Source organism: Heterocephalus glaber, unplaced genomic scaffold, assembly GCF_053883595.1.
Source record: "Heterocephalus glaber isolate CG9 unplaced genomic scaffold, H.glaber_assembly_v1.0 deba00000470, whole genome shotgun sequence".
NCBI classification, from domain to species: domain Eukaryota; kingdom Metazoa; phylum Chordata; class Mammalia; order Rodentia; family Bathyergidae; genus Heterocephalus; species Heterocephalus glaber.
In genome coordinates, this window is record NW_028258145.1 from 11232509 (window position 1) to 11258385 (window position 25877).

Here is a 25877-nt window from a genome sequence, read left to right on the forward strand (position 1 = left end):
TCACAGCAAAATGTTCCACATGAACATCCCTGTCCCAAATGCTGCATTGAAAAGAGGGGGTATTTCAGCCAGTGAGTGATCCTAGGAAGAAATGGGTGACTTAGTGTGACCCCAAGTTCGTGCTTGTCACACTCAATCCATGGAGTGCTTCCTGTGTAAACACACAATGGAAATCATGAGCAAGTATAACATGAATGACCTGAGAAGCAACTCACACAGCTCTTCCTGACACTCGGGAAAGAACACCACCAAGGCAACTCCTGGACCTCCTCCAGCGCACCAGGCTGAGAGTCTACAAAGGAAACACATTTGCTAAGGTAATGGCAGAGCTTAATTTAATGCTATCTAACTCTTGGAGAAGACTACCAAGTCTCTTAACAAACAATATTTCATCCTGCCATTAAGTTGTTATAATTACTTAGGATTGGACCAGATGGCAGATAATTTCTGAAGTAAGACCAGGTGTTGGAGAAGCAGAGATAATAACAAAGCTGATGACTGTGGAGAAAGTCATTTAAAAACCTGGAACAGTGGCACAGCGGTGCTTCCCATGAAGACCGAGCACCCCTCAAGAAAAAAGAAGGGCAAGAAAAAATTGCTGCCTTATGAATGTGCATCTAACTAAATGCAGGGGTGGACATAGTGCTCTGTCCCTCTGACCCAGGTACCAAGCTCCACATTGGTCAGCAGAGGCTCTCCGGTGCGATATCTGCTTGGGACTTGAGAAGGCACAGCAGCAATAAACACTGAGAAAGGCTCAAAATAGCATCGTGGCGGAAAGTGTCAACTCAAATAAATCTCCGACCTGGATACAATCTTCATTTCTCACATCCTAGTCCCATGTGCAGTAGTGTGGATTTCATGGTCACAGCTGGAAGGCACAGAGTCCTTAATTCATTTTCAAATGAGGAGCTTCTATTAGGCAGTCCTGGCATTCCACCCACCCTCTGGGAACACCCTGACAAGTACTTGTGCTGAGCCATCAGAGAGATGGTTTTGGGGGCCTCCTCCATGTTGGGGTCTCAGGACATGGCTCCAGAACTTCAGGTGGGAAGCCCAGCACAATTTTAGGGATCATTTGTGCTGGCAATGACAAGACCAGGCTCAGACAAGCTGGTCTCAGTCTGCAGTTGCCATGTTATACCAGTTTCCTTGAATTTTCATTTTGCAGTGAGCTTTGAAAATTAGGTATATTTTCCTGATGAGGTGTGTGATCTACTCTCTCCAAAGTACAATTTGATTATCTTCAGAGTGCAGAGATGAGCAGTACTCAGCTTCCCAGGACTGGGGAATTTCAGTGGTCTGAGCATAAACCCCACACTCAGTCAAGCCTTAGTCATTGTATTTCCCTCCTCATGGGTGATAGGAGTTCTCATCACCATCAGAAGCACCCAGGGCAGCTGACTTCCACTTAGCAGTGACCTCAGAGACAACAGAGTCCTCTGACTTCAGACTCCTCCTCTCTCCTGACCTTCTTCCTGCTTCTCAGACCTCTCTTTCAACCCTCTGTGCTGATTCCCTTCTCTCCAGCTGCTGAGAACTAAGGGTTTCTGACTCATTTTTGTCCCTTTACTGTTTCTCATCTAAACGGATCAGGCTTAAGTGCCACTGGATTACAATCTTCCTATATTTGCATCTGGAAGCCCTGACTCCCCCTAAACTCATATCTGGAATGCCACTGTGTTTGGAGATAGACTTCTTAAAACAGAGATTGCATTAAATGAGGCTCGAGAACCCCACAGGCTGGGCATCAAGCCTCAATACCTGGGCTTGGGGGGATACTTTGGATCCAGATTGTAACATATACTGAAAAGGTTGTCAATGAATATTTGCTGAATGAAGCATCAAACATGAATGAAACATGGAAAAGTGACCTCTACCAGTGTATGGTCGCATTCCCCGCACACCTCACATGGAAGTTTCTTCAGGAACACTGTTCAAAACATACAGTCCTCTCCTTGACATGGACAGTTAGTTCTTAATGAGATTTGACTGACTTTAAAAGACCTACTGTGTTTTCCAGGTAAAATTACAGAACACTATGTGTAGGTGTGCATCCTGACCTAAGAACTTCTGTGCCTCCTCATGTCCGCAATGCACATAGATGTGGCATCTCATGTTTGCATTGCTAGGTATGGAGCTCTTCTAAATTCTCTCACCCAGCTCACCACAGACAAGCTCATCCTGGCTTGGCCACCATGCATGGTGCATCGCTGTCCTTCCAGCTGCCCCAGTGATGAAAGTTGCCAGGTTCTCCCCAGGAGCTCCCCATGATGGTTCAGACTTCACTTCTGGTGTCCACACTCCAGGTTCCACAGGTCATGTGAGGATCCCAGTGAGGCTCCCCACCCCCATGATGGCTTCCACCGGTGCCGCAAATGTGAGGTCAGCTCATAAGGAAGGAGATGGAGAATAAGATCAGTCCCATGTACCACTTCCATTCTGCAGAGGGGCAGCATTACCTTCCCTGGGAATGAGAAGAGCAGGTCATGACACAGGGTCAGAGGGACCTCTGTCATACTTTTCCATCTGCTGCTGTCTGCCATTTGCCCTGTGTTGTCCATGTTAATTCCATCTGCACCCTCTTCCTGTCCCCTCAGAGACCTGCTAATCCTGTATCAATTATGTCATTTCACCTCTGGAGCTCATGTCCTCCTTGGGAGTAGGTGAACCCTTGACCTAGAGACCCTAAACCAGAGTCAGATTTTCAGCTTCTTGTTTGTGTGACAGCAAGTGAGGGTAGAGCTGTGAGGGACACTGTGCTTCAGGACAGAGAGGACTAAAGCCAGCATGGCTCAGCTGCATCCCAGGCCTATTCCCCTGCTCTGGGACAGAAGTGTACTGGAAACCTTCAGCTCTGCTACATGAGTGGCTCCCTGAGCCCTTGCTCTCCTGGGTTCTTCCTTTGCCCTGGGGCTCTGAATTCAGGCTCTGGGGAAGTCTTTTCAGTGAAAAACAGCCCCCATTTGCAGCAGTGGAACTTCACAAACAAAGTTGGTGCCCAGAGACCTCTCCTCATTTTTAAATATCTGGTTCACTTTTAATCAAGCAACCAGATCTGTCTCTCACCAATATCTCTTTTAACTTTTTTCTAAATTTCTTTGCATCTCATTAGGGTTGACTCTGTGCCCCAAAAGCTACATGCATCACTTTTTTCAGAATCAACCTTTCTGTACTTTGGGTGTGGGAGCCCACAGCAGGGCTGCATTTTCAGGATGCTCAGACACCATTGTATCTAGATCTGAGGGCCCACCTGTTACAGACTTTTTCATTCAGTTTGCATCCCAGGTAACATAAAGCAAACAAGGTTTTATTTTTATTTTTATATTTGTTCAGTGCTGGGGATCAAGCCCAGGCCCTTGTGCATATTAAGCAACAGCTCTACAGAACTATGTCCCCAACAGAAGACACCACCTTTAAATGAAGAAATAAATAAATAAACTGTTGTCCAAGTGTGTGGCAATGTCACAAGTATGAAGAACACATGCTTAGTAGCTGACAGAATGGTGAGCAGCAGAGAAAGAGCCTCTCCAAGATTTGGGGACTAGACACTGGAATATAGGAATGTGAAGAAGGTAAAAAGAAGTGAAATAGGACCCCAGGATCTGGGAAGGATCTGAAGTAAGAATTGAAGTCCATGGGGGAAGCAAAGAGAGAAACCTCAACACAGAAAAAGGAGGAGGCAAGCAGCACTTTCTCCCTGAGCCCTGACTCACTGCATGGGAGGGACAGCTTGAACCTGCAGATGCATGCTAACTACTGCTGACTTTAGAGGCCTCCATGGAGAGATGCATCAGTGGGCTCAGCAGGCTGCAGTGGCTAGTGAGTTATTCAGGTTCAAACATCCCTTAGGAGAGGGCTAGTAGCCATCTTGGAGAGGGCCCAACTGAGCTCAGAAGTGAGAACAATTGCCAACTCCACCTAGCACCTCCCAGTGTCAGGGTGAAGCTGCTGAGCTGAAGTCAGCAGGAGGCCAAGGAGTGTTACAAAATGAACAAATCGGGTTCCAGCTTCACAGCCAGAAATCACCCTGAACTTCAGTGGAACTAAAGATGAAGCCTTGCTGGGATTATCCACTACCCAACTGTAAAGCTACAGCTGGCTTGCTGGGATTAATCAACATGAATCTGGACTGTCTGACCACTTTGTCCACCAGTGACAGAAGAAACACACTTTGAAGTGGACTTGTTTCTTTTCTTGTTTTTGTTTTGTTTTGTTTATTCTTGATTGTTTGTTCTTGATTTTGTATAAATGTGAAAATGGTTTCTATGGGTTTTTTTGTTTTTCTTTTCTGTTCTGTTCCTGTTTTTATTTCTTCTTTCTCTTTTTCCCTCCTGTCTTCTTCATAAGTTTTCCAAAGTTTGCATCATCTTCCTCCATCCTTGCTTCTAATTTATTCCTCCTGTTTTATTTCTCTATTTTCACCCTTATCCCCTTTAAACTTTCTTCCCTGAAGTTAAATTCACCATATTGAGGACTTATTTACTGTATACAATTTTCTGGTTTGTTTTAGAATTTGTTATATAGCCATAAATCTAATTCAGAATGTTAAAGGTGACAAATGAATAGCTACCACAGTGTGTCATTTTCTAGGCTGTGTTTGATGCTATTGTTATAGCTGATTGTATTACTTTAGCCAAGTTTACATAACTGTTCTAATCAGTTGTTCTTCCTGGTATGCTAAGACTGAGATTGCCTAAGCATCATAAGCAATTCTACAAGCTAGTGCCAAAGAACTAGGGGCTGGGCCAAGTAGGTACTAACTTCTCATCCCCAATAAACTGAAAAGATATGATCTTGTGAAAGACTCAAAACCCAAAAGCAAGCAACACCTGGAAAACATCATTGAGAAATAGTCATTTCCCAAGGGTGGTAAATACTAACTAAAGCTATATAAAGCCATAAGCAATTTACAAGCATCAACTTGGGGATTAAATTTAAAAAATAGAAAATGAGAAGATGTTTAAGCAAGATGTAATCCCAGACTTCCAGCTCACCAAAGACAAACCTAGGGTGCAATAAGGTAGAACAATTTGAAACTCACCCACCTGGATTCTCTGAAGTGGTAAGAGCAGAGGTAACAAAACAAATGAATGACGCTCTAGAAAAAATCAAATCAGAAATAAAATCAAATCAGATAACTACAGAAATAGTGACCACAGTGAAAGACATGCTTAGTGACTCTAGAGCACATACAGATTTTTTTAAAATAGAGGAGCTTAGAAAAATGATAGAAACCACAAACACCCAATATAGGAAAGAAATGAAATCCATGAAACAGATTCAAACAGATATCCTGGATATTAAAAACTACATTGAAAATATATGCAGCAGAATGAGCCAAAGTGAGGACAGAATATCAGATATAGAAGACAAGATTGCAGTTAGTGATCATGAAAAGAAAGATTTCTTAAAAATAGCAAGGCAACACAAAAAATTAATCCAACAGCTGCTAGATGTTGCAAAGAAAAATAACATAAGATTGATCAGAGTCAGTGAAAAAGTAGGAGATAACACAAACAACATTTAAAAAACCTGTTCACAGAAAGAATGGCAGAAAACTTCGCAGGTGGAGAAAAATAATTTGACATCAGCTAAGTGAGGCATATAGAACTATAATTAGCCATGATAAAAAATCTATACCAAGGCATATAATAGTCAAGAAATTCAACACAAGAACAGAATATTAAAGTTGTTACAGAAAAGAAACAAATCACCTATAAAAAGCCTATCCGAATCACAACAGATTTCTCAACCAAAAACCTCAACTCAAGGAGAGCTTGGAGTAAAATAATTCAAGTGCTAAAATAAAACAAACTCTAACCCACATTGATATATCCCAAAAAACTATCTTTCAAAATTGATAAGAGAAATAAGATACTTCCATGACAAAGAACACCCAAAGAAATTCATAACCACTAACCAGCACTCCAAAATGTTCTGGACATTCTAGAAAGAGATAACAGGGGCTGTAACTCTTTGAACCCCAACAGAATGAATCCACCAGGCAACCCAAGCAATTAAACAGAGGGGGAAAAAGGGAACCAGCAACAGGAAAATAACATGACAAGGAAAAGTCAATACATATCAGTTATAACCATCAATGTTATAACTTTGATTGGTCTCAATCCACCAATCAAAAGAAACAGAATGGCAGAATGGATCAAGAAGCAAGATACAACAATACACTCCATACAAGAAACATTTAATTCAAAAAGAATTTTTCAGATTGAAAGTCAAAGGATTGGAAACAATTATTCATGTGATACGAACCTGAAAAGAAGCAGAGGTAGCTATTCTATGTGAAGACAAAGTGGATTTCAAGCCAAGACTGATTAAGAGAGACAAAGATGGTCACTACATCCTTGTAAAGGGAACAATCCAAGAGGAACTGATAGCAATCATAAATATATATGTACCAAATACTTATGTACCCAGCTATATAAAACAAATATTAATGGATATCAAAAATCTAATAAGCACTAATACAATTGTAATGGGGGATCTCAATACTCCATTTTCACAAATAGACAGATCAACTAGTCAAAAAATCAACAATGAAATATCAGAACTGAACCAAACTTTTGAACAAATAGACTTAGTAGATGTCTACAGAGTTTTCCACCACAGAACACCAGAATACACATTCTTCCCAGCTGCACATGAGATGTTCTCTAAAATAGACCACACTAGCTCATAGAACACGCTTTAGTAAATGCAAAGGAATTGAATTTCTTCCATGAATATTACCAAACCATAGTGAATTGAAATTGGAAATCTATAGCAAAAGAAACCACAAGAACATCGTAAACATATGGAAATTAACACCCTGATGAACAACCAATAGGTCACAGATGAAATTAAGGATGAAATTACATAGTTTCTACAATTAAATGATAATATACAGGAGACCAGTTTGAAATCATGCTGGCCCGGCTATAAAATATTGATGAATTGGCTTATAAATTGGGTATTGATAAAATTATGTCCGTCCTAGCCCCATGTGACTTCTTAGATGAACCTTCAGATGGCATATGAAAGCAGAATTCCCTTATGCCAATGGTCACAATTGAAATCTCAGTGATCGATGACACCGTGACACTTCTGATAGCAAGATGACACTGCAGTTGAGGATTTTATGATTCTTTCAGATATTCTTCCAGATCAAACATTGGCTAAAAAAAAAAGACCTACAGGTCACTTGTTAATCACAACCAGTCTTCTGTAGGAATGCATTGTTTCTCCCCTTTTACAAGCCTAGTTTTCATCAGCACCTTAGCTCACTCTGTTTCCTACATTTGCCTTTACACCTCCTGCTATTTTGATTAATCAATAAATACTGACAAGTCCAGAGCCTCATGATCTTAGCTAAGAAGAGCTCTGACCATCCTGGGTCCCTGTTAAAACAATCCTTTCGCTGTGTCTGTCTTTGCCTTTTATTCTCTGCGGTACCCATCAGGGCAGCCCCCAATAATAATGCCAGTACAACATACTGAAACTTAGGGGATGCAATGAAAGCAGTCCTAAGATGGAAATTTATAGCAGTGAATTCCCCTATCATAAAAACAGAGCAAACTCAAATAAACATACTAATATTGAACCTCAAGCTTTTAGAAAAAAGAAAAGCAAGTAAAGCCCAAAGCTCATATGAGGGAGGAAATTATAAAGATCAGAGCAGAAATTAATGCAAAGGAGACTGAGAAAACAATACAAAGAATCAATAAATCAAAGAGTTGGCTCTTTGAAATATTAAATAAAATTGACAAATCCTTAGCCAACCTTATCTAAAAAAGGAAAGAAAATACTTGATCCTATACAATTAGCACTGAAAAGGGTGAAATCACAACAGATCCTGCATATAATTCTGAAGATTATAATTCAGAAGATTATAAATACCTACTTTGAGAACCTGTATTCTAATGAGATGGAAAACAGAAGAAATGGACAGATTCCTAGATGTACATGAATTATCAAAGCTGAATCAAGAAGATATAAAAATTCTAAATAAATCAATATCAGTCAATGAAATTGAAGATGTAATTAAAATCCTACCAACAAAGAAAAGCCCAGGCCCTGAAGGATTCACTGCTGAATTCTACAACAAATTTGGAGAATACTTTATGCCAATACTTCTCAAACTCTTTGATGAAATAGAAAGGGAACCAATATTCTCAAATTCATTCCTGGAAGCAAGGATTACCCTGATCCTGAAACCAGAGAAGGAGCCAACCAAAAAAAAAAGAACTACAAGCCAATCTCCCTAGTGAACATAGATGCAAAAATACTCAGTAAGATACTGGCAAACAGAAAGCAGCAAATCATCAGGAAGATTATACCCCATGACAAAGTAAGATTCATCTCAGGGATGCAGGGATGGTTCAACATATGCAAATCAATAAATATAATAGACTATATTAACAGAGCTAAGGACAAAAACCACATGATCATCTCAATAGATGCAGAAAAAAGCATTTGACAAAGTCCAACATGAATTCATGATTTAAAAAATCGACAGAAAATTGGAATGAATGGTCTTTATCTCAGTATGATAAAAGCCATCCAAGAAAAACCAATGGCCAATGTCATACTAAATGAACAAAAAAAAAATGAAAGCCTTCACTCTAAAATCAGGAACAAGACAAGGATGTCCACTATCATCATTATTATTCAATATAGTTCTTTAAACATTAGGCAGAGCAATTACACAAGTGAAAGAAATAAAAGGAATAAGGATAGGAAAGGAAGAAGTTAAATTGTCATTATTTGAGAATGACATGATACTTTACATAGAAGACCCCAAAAACTCCACCAAAGGGCTCTAGATTTAGTAATTAAATTCAGTATGAAGTCAACACTCAAAAAACAATAGAACTCTTGTGCAAAAATAACAAACTCACTGAGAGACAAATTAGAGAAATACTTTTCACAATACTATCCAAAAAAAAAAGGAAACACCTAGGACTCAATCCAATGAAGGAAGTAAAAGACCTTTACATTGAAAACTATAATATTCTGGAAAAGGAGATCAAAGAAGATATCAGAAAATGGAAATATATCCCTTGTTCTTCGGTAGTAAGAACCAATATAGTCAAAATGGCCATACTTCCAATATTATTGTACAGATTTAATGCAATCCTTATCAAGATAACAATAGTGTATCTCACAGAATTAGAGAAAACAATCCTAAAATTCATTTGCAACCAGAAGAGACTTAGAATAGCAAAAGCAATTCTGGGCAAGGCCAGAGGCATCACAATCTCTGACTTGAAATTATACTACAAAGCTACTGTGAAAAAAACAGCATGGTACCAGTGAAAAAACAGATCCTGGGATCAGTGGAACAAATTAGAAGATGTAGAAACAACGCCAAACATACTTAGTCACCTTATCTTTGACAAAAGAGACAAACACTTTCACAAAGAAAGATAGCCACTTTAATAAATGGTGCTGGAGTAACTGGTTTTCCACATGCTGAAGTTTAAAAGTAGGCAAAGTCTTTATGAACAAAACCCTGATCATGGGGGAAATACCACAAAGAATCAACAACTAGCATCTCGTCTTATTAAGAAGCTTTTACACAGCAAAAGAAACCACCAACAGAGTGAAGAAATATCTCACAGTGTGGGAAAAAAGTTTGTCAGCTGTTCCTCAGAGCAAGGACTACTATCTAGAACATATAAAGAACTCAAAAAAATTAGACCTCCCAAATTTAAAGACCTAATTCAAAAATGGTCATCTAAACTGAAAATGTATTTCTCGAATTAAGTAGAAATGGCAAATAAATATATGAAAAAAATTTCAATATCACTGATCACTTGAAAAATGCAAACTACAACAATGCTGAGATTCAATTTCACTCCAGAAAGAATGGCTAATATCAAGAAAATAACCAATAACTGGGCTGGGGATTTAGCTCAATGGCACTGCACCTACCTCACAAGCACAAGGTCCTGAGTTCAACCCCTGGTACAAAAAAAATAAAAGAAAGAAAGAAAAGAATCAATAACAAATGCTATTGGGACTGTGGGGAAAAAGGAACCCTTCTCCACTGTTGGTGGGAGTGTAGATTGATGTAACCCTTATGGAAATCAGTGTGGAGATTCCTCAAAAAACTAAAACTGGAGATTTCATTTGACTCAGCTATTCCACTTCTTGATATCTTCCCCAAAGAATTAATAGCATCATATCACAGTGATATAGGCATACTCATGTACATAGTGGTACAGTTTATAGCTAAATCTTGGAAACAACTCAAATGCCCATCAACCAATGAATGGATAAAGAAGATATGTTTTTATATACTTTTTTTATACTAACCCATAAAGAAGGAATAAGCTTGAGATATTTCTAACTAAATGGTTGCACCTAGAGGCCATACTCTTAAGTGAAATAAATCAGACACACATGTTCACATATTGCATGGTTTCTCTAGTATCAGAAACCAAAAGTGTACATAAGGACCAAAATATAAAATAGATTTTGTGAAATGGGAAGAAAATGTCCAAATGAGACAGGGAGCAAGGAAGAGGGAGGGAGAAAGAAAGAATGGACAAGAAAAGAAAAGAATAGAAAGAAAAAATGGAAACACAGCTATTGTAAATAAAGAGAGGAAGAGGATTTGAAGGGAGAGGAGGGGAATGGGAAAAAAGAAGCAAGATATATCATATACAGGTACAAATTCCTATGTTGGATGCTATCATTATGTATATCTAAAATGTATCAATAAAATAAAAAGAGAAAAAAATTATAGGTCACTTAAATCTTACCTATTCTCCCATCTAAATCCCAGAACAAATTCTCCTTTATTATAAGATTGAAAGTTTTAAAAGTCCTCTTATTTAATGTTTCCTAAGTTCATAATATGAATGAATCTTAGAGAAATTTTTATTTAGGATTTGGAATGAGACCTCAGATAACTCTGAAATGCACAGGAATTCCTAAAAGTTACACTGTCTTTTTCATAACCCTATACCTTAAAAATAATCTTTTGTTACCTACCATAATAACAAACACAATCATTTTCTGAAACTAAAAGCTGTACTTTTTTTCTATTAAAAATATATGATAAATGGTTTATTATTATAAACCAATGATTGTGACAAGAGTATATATTTCAAGATCATATAAAATTAATGTCTCTCTTATGTACACATTTGGTAATAGAAAACATCAAAAGAAAACAATATTAACATAAATCATTGTTAATAAAAAGCATTTAAAATTGAAAAATGACAGCAATGGCATCCTGTATTTAGTTTATTGTGGCACAGTTTATAACAGCTAAAGCTTGGAAGCAGCCCAATTGCCCATCAACTGGAAACTGGATAAAGAAGATGTGGGGTTTTTTTATAAAATGGAGTACTACTCAGCCATAAAGAATGAGAAACTAGAGTCATTTATAGCTAAATGGATGCATATTGAGGCCATACTTTTCAGTGAAATAAAGAAGACACACATGTAAATACCAAATAGTTTCACTGGTGTGAGAAACTGAGTGTAAATAAGGACTAAATGGATTAATAACTAATAATTGATACTTTGAAATAGGAAAAGGTCCAAAGGGGTAGAGGTAGTGGGAGGGGAAGGGGAAAGGAAAGAATAGAAAGGAAAAATTATGAGAAAAGAAAAAAATGGAAATAAAGTATGTAAATAAGGAAGGGTTTAGGGGTGAAGGGCACACAGGTAATGGAGAAAAAATAAGAACCAAGATACATCATGTACAGGTACAAGCACCCAAAGATAAATCTAAATACATTGTATACCTAAAATGTACCAATAAAAGAATTTAAGAAAAAATAAAAAATAAATAAAAGTTATTCTTAAAATGAAATATTAAAACAGAACAATGACTATTCTGTCATATAGTTTTGACCTTGTTTTGTGATAAATATTCCAAAACCAAAACAGTATCTTTTCTTTTGTTTTATTCATGTCTTTTTTTTTTTTTAAGATTTAAATGTTTTTGCCTACCAGCCCTGATTTTGGCTCTGCCACTGGGAATGGTATTGCTCTGGATAATTCAGATCCCTTTCAGATTTTGTCATTGTATTTCACAACTGTCCCTAAGCATTTCTTCTGTAAGTAAATAAGTAACTATTGCCCATGCTGAGTGTTCAAACACTAAGAAACACAAGCAACACAGAGTACATTTGAGTAGAATAAAATCTGAGTTCCTTCACCAGGTTAACAGCATGACCCAGAAGCAGGAGTTGAAATTCCCAGCTGAAGGGCCCATTTTGCTTTCAATCTTTCTTTTTTAGATGTCACTCATAGTGCAAAATGTGCCATATGTATGAACTTGTCCATGTTGGTTTATTTGTGAGAATGACTTGCAGCAGAGCAGCCTTAGACTTGTGCAGAATGGCATCCAAGACCACTTAATCACAGCATGGTTGTCCTTCCCAAAATGTCACCCAACCTGTGCCACCTTCTGGTTCAGTGGCAGTGGATTCTTTGCCCATGCATGGCTCCAGGTGGATGGACAGCCTTAAGTTTAAGTCTCATGGGTAATAATACTACTCTTGGCTGTTCTTTTATTTTTTCCATGTTTTTCTTCCAAACTTGGGATTCTAAAAACAAAGATTTCCCAAGAAATAACTAGAAAGAAATTTTCACCTAGAAGCATTGCACTCACTTAACCATATGTTACTCCATAAAAGCCTATTTGTGCTTTGAAACAATCATGGGAGGGTACTCTAGAGTAAAGTGTGTCCCGGCCCGCGGGTAAGTCAACGGAGACCCTAGAGGGGGAGCGAGAATGACAAAGGACAGGGGACATGAGAGATGGAGAAAAGACAGGTTTCTGATCAAGTCTCATTTATTGCGGAAGCTGCTACAACATATATACCGTAGGGCTAGAGGGGAGGAGCAAGAGGAGGGCACTGGGGCTACTTCCTTGTTTCCGGGTAGACTTGCAGCAGGCTTAGACATGCCCGTAAAAGGCACTCAAGAGTTCTAGCGGGGGGGGCAAGGCCCCCCACAAAAGTGGAGGCCTGTGATCCTTTGGATGAGATTAAATATCTGTTTCATATCTGGCATTTCATTTTCTCTCCAAGCTGTACCTTGCTTTGTTAAAAGATTAAGTCACCTTTATGTCTCCACCTTGAGTGACTCAGATGTCTACAAGATTCAAATGGTTCAATATTTCATGTTCACATTTTATTAGCTCTTATGTTATGAAAACAGGTATTTGTCAGCTGGCAAACCTGTCACTAGTGCCACACATGAGTAAAGAATAGACTGAATGATAGCCAATTTCCTTCAATTAATACTTCAGCAAAAGGTCTGTGGTGAATTAACTAAGGGTCAACTTGGAATGCCCAGCAGAACTGAACCAATGTGATTCTGGGCTTGGAAGACCCACCTGAGGATTGTTGCAATGGCATAAAAAGAGAGCTGGAAGGGAAGATTGTTTGCTATTGATTTTCTTGGAAAAGTTTGCTGAGGCTGGTTTTCCTGATGCAAACTTGGCTGTTCTCATCACAGGAGGAACTCAGGTCCTTGCTTTCCCTGGGAATGGTTTCTGTTCTTGTCAGCGAAGCTCTGATCTTCACCTTGAGCATCACTTCCTGGCTCCAGTCCAGATCTCTCAGCCTGGTGACAGAAATCCTTTACCCCACAGGCACAGGATTTCTAGCTTCCATCACTGGCCTTTGGGCCTTCCTGGTGCAGATCCTCAATATGGACTTGCAAGAGACATTGCCATGAGGCTCTAGGCCTCTGGCTGGACTCATGGAGAACATTGCCTTGGGCTCTAGGCCTTTAGCTGGATTTGTGGGAGACATTGCCATGGGATCCTGACCCTTGGCTGGATTCTGTAGACAGATCTCTTGCACTCTTCTGCATTTGATTTTTTGGGTGAATATTATAAAATAATCACATAAATTATGTGTCCTGTATTAAATCCATTCCCTCGCAAACCATGACTACAACAACATCCTCATTTACGTAGGTAAGATAGAACACAATTTTTGTACCCGCTTCTATTATTATGGGAATATTATGGGAATATTATGCTTTTCACTGGTTTAAAATAATCTTTTCTATTTCTGGATATGTTTTTCAGTCTCTTTTGTTAGTGATTATCTTATCAAACTGTCTTCAGGAATTCTTAGAATCTGTGTCACAGGGAGTCATCCCAAATCTGGTAAACTTTTCATTTTGTTTTTCTACTTTATACACTATGGCACTTTGAGTTATACAGATGGCTACTTGCTTAGAACCTGTTCTGATGAAGCCTGTTTCCCATTCTGGGTCCCAGATAATTAGATGCATCTCCTGACTTTAGGTGCCAAGAAACAGCCCAGAGCCTGAAGTGGTGTTTCCTTATGACCTGTTGTTAGAGAAGCATGAAATGGAAGTCCTCCTGGGTGAAGTGATGGTAAAAGCTCAAATCATCTTCAGATCCCAGCTTATTTAAGAAATGGTTTCTGTGGGATGTGGTGCAAATGATTCTGATTTTTCTCTGTGTGTTGATGCTGATATTAAAAGTGGTCAAAGGAGCCCACTGTGGCAAGCAGGTCTGTTCACACCCTACCTAGGTCGGGAGTCACGCAGAACACTCCAAATCAGCCCATGCCCTGGCAACAATCCACTGGAAACCACCACCACCCCCCCGCCCCGCTCCTCTGTACAGACACCTGGTTCCACACTATGAAGACACAGAGGACACCAGATGACCAGACCACTATACTGAGTCCCACCACTACCGGGCCAGAGGTAGGGGCTTCTGAGCTGCTATCCCACTGGTCCTGGCCCAGAGGAAGGGGCTTCCAGGCCACCATCCCTCCCACTGCTCCCAGCCCAGAGGTAGGGGCTGCTGAGGTGCCATCCCACTGCTCCTGGTCCAGAGGAAGGGGCTTCCCGGCCACCATCCCTCCTGATGCTCCCAGCCCCTCAGGAAAGGGCTTTTGGGTCACCATCCCTACCACTGCTCCCAGCCCCTGTCCTACCTCTCCCAGCTCAGAGGAGGTAATCCATGCAGGTGCTAACAGCCCCCCACCCCAGTGGAAATGAGAAAACACATAAATAAGTCTCAAAACCAGACTTCCAGATCACCTAGAGCAACCCCAAAGAGAAATGAGATGGAATACTCTGATACTCAACCACCTGGACCCACTGAACTGGCAACAAAAGGGGATCTGGAAAAAATGAAATCAGAAATGACTTCTCAGATAACAGGAGAAATTGGGCTCCTAGTACAAGACGTGACTAATAAATCTAGAGAGGAGCTGAGGAACATGATGGAATCCCAACATAGGAAACAAATGGAACCCATAAAACAGATGCAAATACATTTCCAGGAGAGAAAAACTCCATTGAAAGTCTACACAGCAGAATGAGCCAATGTGAGGACAGAATATCAGATACAGAGATAAGATTGCAATTAATGACCAGGAAAAGAAAAATTGCTTCAAAATTATAAGGGACCATGAGAAATTAATCCAGCAGCTGCTAGATGATGCAAAGAAGAATAACATAAGACTGATTGGAGTCAATGAAGAAAGAGGAGAGAGTACAGATGACATTAAAAAAACTCTTCACAGAAATAATGGCAGAAAACTTCCCAAGCAGGGGAAAAGAGCTTGACATACAGATAAGTCAGGCATATAGGACTCCAAATAGCCTTGATAAAAAAAAAAAATCTACACCTAGGCATATAATTGTTAAGATTCCAGAAACTCAACAGAAGAACAAAGTTCTACAAGCAGTTAGAGAAAAGAAACAAATCATATACAAAGGAAAGCCCATCAGAATCACAGCAGACTTCTCAACACAAGCCATCAAGGCAAGAAGAGCTTGGAGTGACATATTCCAAGCCCTAAAGTAAAACAGCCTCCAACCCAGATTGATGTACCCTGCAAAACTATCTTTCAAAATGGATGGAGAAATAAGATACTTTCATGACAAAGAGCACCTTAGGAACCTCGTGAATACCAAACCAGCACTCCAAAGAATTTTACACATATCCTAGGAACAGACATTGAGGATCACAACCCCAGGAAGCAAAGCAGAATGAACCCATCTGGCATGACAAGAAATTAAATGTAAAGGAGGAGAACCCAACAAAAAGGAAAAGTCATGGTAATGACAAGTCAATGCATTTCAGTTATAACCATCAATGTTAATGGTCTCAATTCACCAATCAAAAGAAATAGACTGGCAGAATGGGTCAAGAAGCAAAATCCAACAATATGCTGCATACAAGAAACACACTTCATTCAAAAGGAAACTCATAGACTGAAAGTTAAAGGGTGGAAAACAATACTCCATGCGACAGGAACCCGAAAAAAAGCAGGAGTAGCTATCCGCTTTGCAAATCAAGAAGATTTCAAACCAACACTGATTAAGAGAGACAAAGAAGGACACTGTCTTCTTGTAAAGGGAAGAATCCAAGAGGAAGAGATGACAATCATAAATATCTATGCACCAAACACTAGTGCACCCAACTATATAAAACAAATACTAACGGACATGAAATGTCATATATGCACTACTACAATTGTAGTGGGGGACCTCAACACCCTACTGTCACAAATAGATAGATCAACTAGACTAAAAATAAGTAATGAAATACTAGAACTCAATTGAACGCTTGAACAAATGAACTTAACAGATGTTTACAGAGTCTTCCACCCCACAAAATCAGAATACACATTCTTCTCAGCTGCACATGGGTCATTCTCCAAAATAGACCACATACTCACACATAGAACATGTTTAAGTAAGTGCAAAGGAATTGAAGTTAACCCCTGTATATTATCAGACCATAGTGCGATGAAATTGGAGATCCATAGCAAAAGAAACTCAAAAAATTTCATAAACACATGGAAATTGAACAACACACTTCTCAATAACCAGTGGGTCACAGAGGAAATTAAAGAAGAAATCAGACAGTTCCTTTAATTAAATGACAATGACAATACAACATATTGGAATCTATGGGACACAAGGAAAGCAATCTTATGAGAGAAATTCGTAGCAGTGAATACGCATATTAGGAAAACAGAATGAGCCCAATTAAACAACCTGATGCTGAACCTCAAGCTTCTAGAAAAAGAAGAGCAGGACAACCCCACAGCTCATACAAGGGAGGAAATTATAAAGATCAGAGGAGAAATCAATGCATTGGAGACTAAGAGAATGATACAAAAAAAAAAAATCAATGAAGCCAAAAGTTGGTTCTTTGAAAGAATCAACAAAATTGACAAACCTTTAGCCAACCTTATCAGAAAAAGGAAAGAAAAGGCCCAAATCCATGCAATTAGGAATGAAAAGGGTGAAATGACAACAGATCCAGCAGAAATCCAGAGGATCATCAATAGCTACTTCCAGAACCTATACACCAATATGATGGACAACACAGAAGAAACGGACAGATTCCTAGATACATATGAATTACCAAAGTTGAATGAAGAAGACCTAAAAATTCCGAACAACCCAATATCAACTAATGAAATTGAAAACATAATTAAAAACTTACCAACTAAGAAAAGCCCAGGCCCTGATGGCTTCACCGCTGAATTCTACAGGACATTTAGAGAGGAACAGCTGCCATTACTGTTTAAACTCTTCAATAAAATTGAAAGGGAAGCAATACTCCCAAATTCATTCCTGGAAGCAAGCATCACCTTGATCCCCAAAGCAGAGAAAGACCCAACCCAAATGGAGAACTATAGGCCAATCTCACTAATGAACATAGATGCAAAAATCCTTAATAAGATTATGGCAAACAGAATGCAGAAGATCGTCAAGAAGATCATACACCCTGATCAAGTGGGATTCATCCCAGGGGTGCAGGGATGGTTCAATATATGAAAAGCAATCAATGTAATACACTATATCAATAGAGCCAAGGACAAAAACCATATGATTATCTCCATAGATGCAGAAAAAGCATTTGACAAAATCCAACATGCATTTATGATAAAAATGCTACAAAAAATTGGGATAGATGGTCTCTACCTCAAACTGATAGAAGCCATCTATGGAAAACCAACAGCCAACATCATACTAAATGGTCAAAAATGGAAATCCTTCACACTAAAATCAGGAACAAGACAAGGATGTCCACTGTCACCACTCTTGTTCAATAGAGTTCTGGAAACATTAGCCACGGCAATTAGACAAGAGAAAGAAATAAAAGGAATAAAGATAGGTAATGAAGAAGTCAAATTGTCATTATTTGCAGATGACTTGATACTCTATATAGAAGACCCCAAGAACTCCACCAAAAGTCTTCTAGACTTAATAACCAAATTCAGTCAAGGAGCTGGTTACAAGGTCAACACACAAAAATCAATAGCTTTCCTCTACACCAATGACAGACTCACTGAGAGAGAAATAGGGCAAATAATTCCTTTCACAATAGCATCCAAAAAACTGAAATACCTAGGAATCATCCTAAAGAAAGAAATCAAAGACCTCTTCTCTGAAAACTATGGCATTCTGAAAAGAGAGATTGAAGATGATATCAAAAAATAGACAGACATCCCCTGCTCCTGGGTAGGAAGGATTAATATAGTGAAAATGGCCATACTTCCAAAACTGCTATATAGATTTAATGCAATTCCAATTGAGATCCCAGCAGCATACTTCATAGACCTTGAGAAAACAATCCAAAAATTCATTTGGAACAAGAAGAGACCCAGAATAGCAAAAGCAATTCTACGTAACAGAGACATGGCAGGGGGTATTAAAACCCCCAACTTGAAACTATACTACAAAGCTACTGTGATGAAAACAGCAAGGTACTGGCAAAGAAACAGACCTGAGGATCAGTGGAACAGATTAGAAGATGCAGAAACCACTCCAGACACACTCAGCCACCTCATCTTTGACAAAAGAGTCAAACACCCTCACTGGAGGAAAGATAGTCTCTTTAATAAATGGTGCTGGAGACATTGGGTTTCAACTTGCCAAAGACTAAAACTAGACCTATATCTCTCACCATGCACTAAACTAAAATCAAAATGGATTAAAGATCTAAATATTAAAACAGAAATCCTGAACCAGCTACAACAGAAGTTTGGTAGAACTCTTCAAGACATTGGGGTAGGAAAAGACTTTATGAACAAAACCTCAGTTGCCTGTGAACTAGTACAAACAATCAACGAGTGGGATCTCTTTTTCCTAAAAGCTTCTATACAACAAGAGAAACTACCAGCAGTATGAAGAGACAACCCACAATGTGGGAAAAACTTTTCACCAGCTGTCCCTCAGACAATGGTCTACTATCTCAAATCTATAAAGAACTTAAAAAAATCAGACCTCCCAAATTTAAAGACCCAATCCAAACATTGGCCACCTGAAATGAACAGACATTTCTCAGACAAAGAAGTAGACATGGCAAACAAACATATGAAAAAATGTTCAACATCATTGGTCATTTGAGAGATGCAAATGAAAACAACCCTGAGATTCCACCTCACTCCAGAAAGAATAGCTGCTCTCATGAAATCAACCAACTATAAATGCTGGCTGGGCTGCGGGGAAAGAGGAACACTGCTCCACTGCTAGTGGGAGTGTAGACTGGTGCAACCACTGTGGAAATCAGTATGGAGATACCTCAAAGAACTAGGACTGGAAGTCCCATTTGACCCAGCTATTCCACTGCTGGGGATCTTCCCCAAAGAATTAAAAGAATCATACCACAGTGATATATGTGCACCCATGTTCATAGCAGCACAATTTGTGATAGCTGAAACCTGGAAACAGCCCAAATGCCCATCAACTGGAGACTGGATAAAGAAAATGTGGTTTTTTAATAAAATGAAGTACTACTCAGCCATAAAAAAATGAGAATTTAGAGACATTTATAGCTAAGTGGATGCACATTGAGATGAGACTCTTAAGTGAAATAAATAGGACACACATGTATAAATACTGAATAGTTTCTCTGGTGTGAGAAACTGAAAGTGTAAATGAGGACTAAAATATATAATAGGTAATGTGAAATAGGAAGAAAAGGGGCAAAGGGGAAGGAAGTGGGAGGGCTAGGGGAAAGGATAGAAGGGAATGGGATTAATATGAGAAAATGGAAAAATAGGAACCAAATCTTTGTAAATAGGGAGGAATGGAGGGGTTGAAGGGAGGGCTGGGCAAGGGTGAAAAATAAGAACCAAGAGAGATTATGTAAAGGTGCAAATTTCCCATGATGAATGTCATTATATTGTATACCTAAAATGTACCAATGACTAAAATGTATAATTGATAATGCAAAATAGGAAGAAAAGGTCCAAAGGGGTACGGGTAGTGGGAGGGACAGGGGAAAGGAAAGAAGGGAAAGGAAAAATGTTGAGAAATGGAAAAAATGGAAATAAAGTCTTTGTAAATAGGGAAGGGTGGAGGGCATGAAGGGAGGGCTTGGAATGGGAAAAAAAATAAGAACCAAGATGCATTATGTAAAGGTACAATTCCCAATGAGAAATGTAATTGTGCTATGTACCTAAAATGTACCAATAAAAGAATTTAATTTTTTTAAAAAGTGGTGTAAGATGGGAGGGAGTGGTCCTTGCAGATCCAGAAAGGATGCAGAGTGGCTGATTCCACCAGGAAATTCAAATCCTATAGCAATTTTGGACCCCTCTGAATATCCCTACAACCCCCTCACCAAGTCTCCAGCACCCAATGGTCACAGATGTCATGTTGTCCCTGATCCCCTGGGTCAGGGCACAAGGATGCAGAGCTGCAGTGTGCTGCTGGGTTGCTCTCTCTCCACTCCCAGAGTAGCCTGGCTCTGCTTCCTGGGCCCAAGCGCAGGACAAGTGGTTCAACCTCCATTGGTGTCACCTTCCTGGCTTCTGGCTTCCATTTTGCCCCAGATCATTTTTTTTAACACTCTTGGCTTCAAGCTCTGAAATCCTGCCACTCACCTGAGGCCTTGGTCACCATCTGGACTGGGTGGAGACTTCAGAGAGCAAGAGCTACTCAGCCCCAACTCTGCAGTCTTCATAACCCTCTGCCAACCCCAAGCCATCTCTAGATCCAGTTAGCAGGTCCAGCTTCCTTTGAAACAAATGTAACAAATTCCACTTTCAGAAGCTAAAATGGATTGTGGGCAATACATGTGCACTATTCACATAATGTATACAGCCAGTGTACTTTAAACAAAATATAATTCTACATGATGTCATTAATCTGTGATTCTATGCTGCTTCTATTAGCACATTTATGCAGATTCAGAGCAGGAGGCTCCTTAAAATAATCGCAAAGTGCATTTTATAAAAATAAAAGTGACCAGGGCAACCCATTTTCCGGTCCTCCTTCTGTCTCTCTTAGGCAGAAGCTTTCTTTCTCCCAATAAATTTTTCCTGCTTTTAACCTCCATTGTTCCTGGAATTCATTCTTTGATTTTAGAGAACATGAACTCACATTTCAGATATCTAACAGGTTTGGGAGTTATATCTTTTCCCCCTATATCATTTTGGTGGTCTTCCACCTAGATTACTGGTCAGAGGTAAGAGTTTGGTTTTGTTTCATAGGTTCTAACTTTGGCCTTTTTGCTTCATAGATTGTAACTTTTGTTTCATAGACTCTGGACATTTGTTTCATAGATTCTTGTTTTTGTTTCATATAAATTCTGACCTTGTTTTGGCTTTTGTTTCAAAAGTGTCTTAATTTTAAGTTATGCTTTAAATGTTTGCAAATTTCTTGTTTTTCTTATGCATTGTCTTTTGTTAAAATTACATTTTATTCTTGTTTTGTATGTGTTGCCTTTGCATTTAGTTGCTTTACAATGTTGTAAAATGGGTCTCTTATGAAATCGGCTCAGATAAAGTTGTTTCAGGATTTTATCTGTCCCCTATAAATCCCAAACAGTGGTTACTTTGCCAGCTAGTAATTGCCTTTAGGGCAGCTGCCACTCTCAAAGCAGAGGACAGGTTTCTCCAGTTGCCCTCTGGTGAATCCCCACTCTGATTGACACCAATGGTGGATGGAATACTGACCAGATAGGCAACTGAGTTTCTTTTGGAGACAGACCTCTGATTGCCTGGAACTAGCAGAAACTGAGGTGACAATTGGGGGGTCAAGGCCAGGGCTACTCTTTGGCAAATACCCAAAGGTCCCTCAGAAGAAACTAGCTCCAGACAGCCCATCCAGGTAATCAGCAGAAAATCTCCACACCTTGTCTCTAGCTGGACTCCTCAGTGAGGTGAAAGAACTCTGTCAGTGATCATCAGATATCCTCTGCCTCAGAGTGATCTGAAAAGATGCCATCAGAGCCCTTTCTTAAGCCTCCATTAAGAGTTGAGCTACAGGTTTGGACAGCTTACTCTACTACTGGTAAGACCTCAAGACAAATGTACAAAAAAAATCTTTGATAGAGTAAAAATACCTGAACCTTTTCTCCCTCCTAGACATGGTCTTCATCATTTATGTGTGTAGGGGAGAAAAATGCTTTTTCTGATAGGTTATGGGCTTTGGAATGTTGACTGTGGACTTATAAAATGCTGTATGATAATTTTTTTGGGATTTTTAACCAGCTTGAGCTTTATTTGGGTTTTTTCTCTCTGCTAGTGAGTTAAAAACTCCACTTAAACTTTTCTCCAACTTGTTGGGAGTTCATTTGAAAAATATCTTGTAGTCAAACCACTCCTCCTTCCAGAAAGTTAGACTAAGGCAGCTTGCAACAACTGTTTTGTCTTACCTTAGGGAAAATAGCAATCAATAACTTGCATTTGTGTTTTTACTCATTAACTAGAATATGGGACTATCTTAGCCAGCCTTTCTTTTCATTTATGTATGCATAGGAAGTCCATAAGAGTACATCTACTATGTAGATTGTGGCTGCTAGGAGGACCTATGAGTTTCAAATACTTAGTGAATTTAAAGTGGACCCTAAAGGAGTAGCTTTGTATTGCTGCTAATAAAAGTTGTCTGAATGACTCAATAGACAACAGAAATTTCTCAGAACTTTCTCTACCCTAGGGCCCAGGGCAAAATCTCTGATTTACCATCTCTGGAGGTGATCTCTTTTGCAGGAAAAGTGCCCTAATTTGACTGTTAACTTATTTTCCTTTCTCTCTTTCAAGGAACTAGAAAGCAGTGGTTTAAATCTCTTGATTTGCAGCAGTACTTCCTTCTCTAAACATGATTGTTATGGCTGAAGTCAATTGTAACTTGTGCTTTAAGAGTACCTACTGGAGTAAGGATATGAGTTACCTGAGGAAGGTAAGATTGAGCCCTGGTAAAGGGTAGATAGTCCAGTCTGGTTTTATTTTCTGGTACTCTTTCCAGACAGTAGCTACCCACCCTGGAGTGGTATAAACCTTGGGGGAAGCCCTGGGGATGCACTAGGGGCACAGGTATCAAGCAGAGACTTATGGGACACCATATTTGTTTCTCTTATTTCAGATTGGGAGCCCCATACCTCAACCTTGTACTCTTTTGGAATGTATTAAGGAACAATTTAGTATTTCTCTATACCATGTGTGGTGTGCCTACCTCCAGGAGGAGGGTGGTGCAGTCTTGGTGGCTCTCTGGAGACTTCCACCCAGGACAGTTCTCCCTCCCTGGGTGTCTCCCCTCCTGCCCTCAAGTGTTCTCATCTCCTAGGCCTCTTATATCTGATACTGTGGGGTGAGGTGAAAGCAAGCCCAGGGAGGGTGATCACACTGAGGAGCCTCAGTCTCTAACAAGATGATAGAAGTCCTGACAAAAACTAATTCTGAGAAACTGCTACACCAGCTGAATTCTCTGTTGGAACAGAAGGCTAGATGTCAGCCAAAGGTCTGCAGCTTGAGACTAATTGAATCTGCACATGATAATGGCCTTAGAATGACTGCAAGACTGAGGGACTTTCAGGTGAAAGATCTTAGTCTAATCAGTTCTTTGGCTTTGATACAAAGACACTTTCTCTAGCTGTGAATTTACTGGACAGATTCCTGTCTAAAATGAAGGTACAGCCCAAGCACCTTGGGTGTGTTGTGCTCAGCTGCTTTTATTTGGCTGTAAAATCAATAGAAGAGGAAAGAAATGTCCCATTGGCAACTGACTTGTTCCAAATAAGTCAGTATCAGTTCATGGTTTCAGACTTGATGGGTATGGAAAAGATTGTATTGGAGAAGGTGTGTTGAAAAGTCAAAGCTACCACTGCCTTTCACTTTCTACAACTCTATTATTCTCTCATTCAGGAGAGCTTGCCATTTGAAAGGAAAATGAGCCTAAATTTTGAAAGACTCGAAGCTCAGCTTAAGGCATGTCACTGCAGGATCATATTTTCTAAAGCAAAGCCTTCTGTGTTGGCCTTACCTATCATTGCATTGGAGACCCAAGCACAGAAGTATGTAGAGTTAACAGAAGGAGTAAAATGTCTTCAGAAACATTTCAAGATAAATGGCAGAGATCTGACCTTCTGGCAAGAGCTTGTATCCAAGTGTTTAACTGAATATTCATCAAACAAGTGTTCCAAACCAAATGTTCAGAAGTTGAAGCGGATTGTTTCTGGGCATACTGCATGGCAACTGAAGCATAGTTACTATAGAATAACTCACCTTCCAACAATTCCTGAAATGGTTTCTTAATTGGTAATTTTGTTTGCTATTCTCTGTATAGAGAAAATTGTGTACTTTTCTTCTACAATTGAAGTATTGAAATATTATCTTCAAAATAAACCAACTGGAGTTGGAATAGCAAAAGGGGAAAACTTGTATCACCAATCTAGTCAGCTAATATTTGAAGGCATTTGCTATGTATAAGGTACAGTACCCTAAGGGCTGGGCATGGTGGTGCATGCCTGTAATCCTAGCACTTGGGAGGCTGAGGCAGGAGGATCATCATATGAGTTTGAGGCCAGCCTGAGCTACATAGTGAGTTCAAGTTCAGCCTAAATTTCATAGTGAGACCCTGTCTCAAAAGAACTTTAAAAAAAAACCCTTAGGAATTTCCAATCTCTGATATATATGTTAACCATTTCATTAAATTAGCAGCTTAGAAAACAACATCCTCTTTAATAATCTGAATTTTTAAGGTAGTGCTGAAGTAATGCTTTTTTAATTGCACATTTTGCTAAATGCAGCCCTAAGCTCTAGCTCATTTAAAGTTATAATAGGACCAAAAGTTTGATCCATCTATGCACGAATTGGAGACTGTTAGCTTATAAGCAGAGAATCATTATGAACTTGAATGTTACACCTAAAGAAAAAGTAATACAAAGAAGATGATCACTTTTGTGTTTCTGAAAATTGCCAGTATGTCTCAATATACTGCTATTGCAATTGGAATAATAGAAAGTAATTATATTCATAAAAAACATAAATTCAGTCACTGCATATATGTTCTTACCATCTAAATTTATTAACTTACAGTAATAATTTATCTTTTCCTGCTCTCCCAGAGTCCAGCTCCAGCGGGTTCAGATCCTGAGAGGAGGTGTGGAGTCGGCGACAAGAGAATGAGACAGACACTGAGTGGAGGGTCGGCAGCTCAGCTTGTCTTGTCTGTGTTATACCGAAATCACTTTACTTATATATGTTTTGATTACACAAGGCTTTGGTAAGCATGTGGGTCCATACACAGTGTGTTCTCAAACAGAGTTAAAGAGCAAGCTGATATCACCTAAGAAACTATTTTAGATCACCCAGTTCTAGATACTCTTCCCGGTGCTACGTGAACTCTTGCTAACTTATCAGATTTACATTTAAGGAACAGAAAGCATTCTAGAAAGGTCAGGCTACTTTATTAGGCCAAGTTTTGTCAGATCTCATTGTTATGTGCCCTGCTGGTGTTAGTCAAGGGTGACCAGGTGCCAGAGAGTGGGGCGCCTGCGTCATGAATTTGTTGATGTCCCAATCTCCCTTTGTGTAGTCAGGGCATATGGATGTCACGTCCCCACTACTCATGGAGGTATGAGTGAGGGGCTTTTCTGTAAATGGATT

The 25877-nt window shown here is 39.3% G+C and overlaps 1 pseudogene; it reads left to right on the forward strand.

Annotated features, from left to right (window-relative positions):
* The first annotated feature begins 23573 nt into the window (after positions 1-23573).
* On the forward strand, positions 23574-24632 carry LOC106009363 (cyclin-G1 pseudogene; annotated as a pseudogene).
* Positions 24633-25877: the final 1245 nt, after the last annotated feature.